The following is a 3532-nucleotide window of genomic DNA, read 5'->3' as shown; positions in this document are numbered from 1 at the left end:
CAGGCAGAGCAGGGGGACACATGGGGAAAAGCAGGGGGGCTTTGCCATGGCTGCAGGCGGCCCCGTGGGACCCTGGCTGGGCTGGGAGGAGGATCACRGGGCCAGAGGGTGGGGRYRCAGGRRGAGCATCCCCCCTGCTCTGTGTGGGGACACAGCACCCCGAGGGGTTCCTCCAGCTGCAAGGGCTCAGCTCTCCTGCCCAAACCAGCACAGCCCCAGCACAGCCCAGGCTGCAGGGACTTGATGCCCATGAAGCACCAGCTCTGCTTTTTCCTCTCCARAAGATCCYTGGAAATGTTCAASGCCAGGCTGGACAYGGCTTAAAGCRAYCTGGCCTGGTGSAAGGCAGGGGGTTGGGGCGAGATGATCCTTAAGGYTCCTTCCAACCCAAACCATTCCAGTTTCTGTGATTCATTTCTCAGTGAAGGCGGGAGCACTCCCCCAAATGCTCCAGGAGCATCCCAAAGGCTGGGAATACCTTCAGCCCAAGGATGCTAATTCAGCACAAGAGTTGTAGAAACTTCTTCCGCTGGGGCCAGAGTGGTTCCATCCCTGCCTTGCCATTAACAACAGCTTTATCTCCCCTATCAGCAAGGAAAACAAACCACTCTGAGTGSAAGGGGCTGCTCGAGTGGCCTTGGCTCCTGAGGCAGCACAGCCAGCACTGCATCTGTGCTGGAATTGTAATGGAATTGCAGAATCCCAGGCTGGTTTGGGTGGGAAGGGACTTTAAAAATCACCTCATTYCAACCCCTGCACCACAGGCAGGGTGCCACCCCCTCAATCAGGTCACTCAAAGCCCCACAATAATTTGATAATTCCACCATCAAATGTTTCCCTCCACTGCAGCTTTACGCCTAACCTTGTATAATCCAAACAGCATTCCAAGGGAGGAATACTGGGATCCTATTTCCCCATGAAATCACCACAAGGTGCCAAGCGTGGCTTCCAGCAGCACTTTGGGCAGGCCCAGGGCCAGCTGGGTGGCAGCTGGAGCAGCCAGAGTGCCTTTACAGCCCTGATGCCACCTGTGTACGGGGCAGAGCTCCTGGCCATGAGCAGCCAGCAGCTCCCCTCGGGATGGCTTTGTGACATTCCCACCACGTGCTCCACACATTGTGGTACAAGCCCACAAAAAATAAACCCACTCCAGCCCATTTTCAAATGCGTCCTTTTCAAGCCAAAACCACTCCACCCCTCCTTGCTTTATCTATGAGCTAAATCCACATCAAGCTTCCCTTTATCATATCACACAATATCCTTATCAGCTTCGAATGCAGCGCAAATAAACTCGCCCTGAGCTTCAAAGGCAGAGCATCTTCCCTAAACGCAAGCAGCCCTCAAACTCTTAGAAATGTTGTGGGTTTCTATTGCAGGAGGATATATTCACACTTGCATTTTCCTTGTTGACTTGTTTCTTTCACCAACATCAAGACCATGAAAACCAAAATAGCCTCTGGTGCAGCAGAAGAATAGATGACAAATGGTTTTCATGTGCAGCCGAGACACAAAGGAGAAATGAAAGGCTGTTTCCTGGCCCCATATACAAATAAGAGTTTCCTCTCATTTAAAATTAGAAACTGCTCTAGACTGAAGAACCAGAAACACTGAAAAACAAATCAGAGAAAGAGCACCTTGCATTGCAACAGAAAGAGCTGAAAAGTAATTCCTGGGTGTTGCAAGAGAGCCAGGGGCCTGTCCTGCTCATCCTAATGCACTAAAAGCTGGATCAAAACCTGTGGAAGGACCAACAGCTTGGATTTCTTTCCCTGGCTTTGCTGAGGTTTGAGGAAGGCTCCAGCCATGGCAATAAGAAAGTTCACAGAGGCAGCACAGGGTAAGGAAGATCTGGGCTGCAGATATSTCATTCCCTGGAGAGAGCACTTTCACAGAAAAGGGGAGAGGGTCAAGAACAAAAACCCTAAGAAAAYTTTCCAGGCACAGACTTGCAAAATGTTTGAGCAAATCCAAATGCTGCCAGGGCAGATTTCATCAGAGCAGAGCTGACATCATGCTGAGAGGTCACCCACAGGAGTTGAGCAAATAGCTGGAGTAAGGAYGCCTGGGAATAGCAGAGAAGCTTTGCCCCAGCTCTCTGCATCCATCTCCTGCTCACACTCGAGTGCTCACCAAAGGAGAAACCAAAAAAACCCAAATGCCTGAACCTCGGCCAAGGAGAGGTTTCAAGCTGCACGTTTGACCACAGCAGTTTTTGGTTCTGCTGAACTCTTCAGCTGCACAAAGTCCCTGAACAGCGGGGCTGTCCCTCCCCGGGGGCCAATGAGCAGCACTGACGAGCAGGAGAGAGCAGCACACCCACAGAAAAGCTTACCCAGGGTTTGAGTGCTTCAGGACAGGCTCATGTGGGACTAAATGAGACATAAACCTCACCTTGGTGAGGCAAAGATCACCTTTGTRCAGCTGGAGCTCTTTCTCTCAGTTCTGTGGCTGAGCTGTGCCAGGGTACCCGAGCTCAGGGCTGTTCCATCCTCAGCCACCCCAGCCCCGGGAGCCTCTGCCCTGACAACTGCTCACAGAGAGTGAGCAGAATGTTCTGAAACAAGAGTTCCAAACCCCAGAATGGGTTGGCTTGGATGGGACCTCAAAGCTCATCTCATCCYACCCCACCTTCCMCACCACGAGAAACAGCTCAAAGTGCAAACTCAGCTGGAAAATTCATGTGCTGAAACACATGTGGGGCAAGAATCCGTTACCAGGGCTGTTGTAACAACTTCCAAACCACAAACGTGTGAGAGAGACATTCTCTAGGCCCYGGCAGGGAACTGCTTCAGCTGATGGCCCAGTGTGGCCTCACATCTCCAGCCCTGGAGGCCACTGCCCTCCCAAGGAATTATAAAATTCCAGAACTGGGTGAGAAGGCACCTGAAAGCCAAGGACAGGGACACCTGCCACTGTCCCAGGCTGCTCCAAGTGTCCCAGCCTTGGACACTTCCAGGGCTGGGGCAGCCCCAGCCTCTCTGGACACCCAGTGCAAGGCATTGAGCTGCAAGAGACCCAAATTCAGCACCAGAGCAGAACGGGAATTTAGAAATCCTTACAAATCTCCATGGGTGTCGCTCTCCAAAGCCACTAACCAGGGCCAGGACATCAGTCCTGCAAACCTGAGAGAAATGTGGAGGATGAAACCGCCCACAGGATCCTCCTGGACACCCCAGACCAGGGCTACTGCCCCTAAATACAAAGGAGGCGCAGCCAGGACTTCAAAATTACAAAACACAGCAAAATCACCAGCTGGAAAAGGAAAGGAGCTCTCCCACACCACGGCACAGGAGAAGGAAGCTCCCACCCTTCAGCACCGCTTCAACAGGAGGATAATAGATACCAAAAATATCATATTTAAGGTTTTTTTCTGCTTTCTGGCCCAATCTTCACTGAGGGACACCCTCAACACCGTGAAGGCAGGGACCAACATGGTGATGCTGTGCCTGAGGGAGGCACTGAGGGCAAAACCCCAAATAAATGAAGGCAGGACTGGGGAAGGAGGGAGGGAAGGAAGGAATTTTGGAAGGAA

At 52.0% G+C, this 3532-nt stretch overlaps 1 protein-coding gene across 2 annotated transcripts in view; it reads right to left on the bottom strand.

The window, feature by feature from the left end:
* ETS1 (ETS proto-oncogene 1, transcription factor) overlaps positions 1-3532 on the bottom strand; it is an 82263-nt gene that overhangs the window by 68439 nt on the left and 10292 nt on the right. The window lies entirely within an intron of this gene.

This window comes from Malurus melanocephalus, unplaced genomic scaffold, assembly GCF_030028575.1.
Source record: "Malurus melanocephalus ecotype Western Australia unplaced genomic scaffold, MMel_1.1 scaffold_201, whole genome shotgun sequence".
Classification (NCBI taxonomy): Eukaryota; Metazoa; Chordata; class Aves; order Passeriformes; family Maluridae; genus Malurus; species Malurus melanocephalus.
The sequence above is the reverse complement of the archived record's forward strand: the minus strand, read 5'-3'. Positions and strand labels throughout refer to the sequence as shown.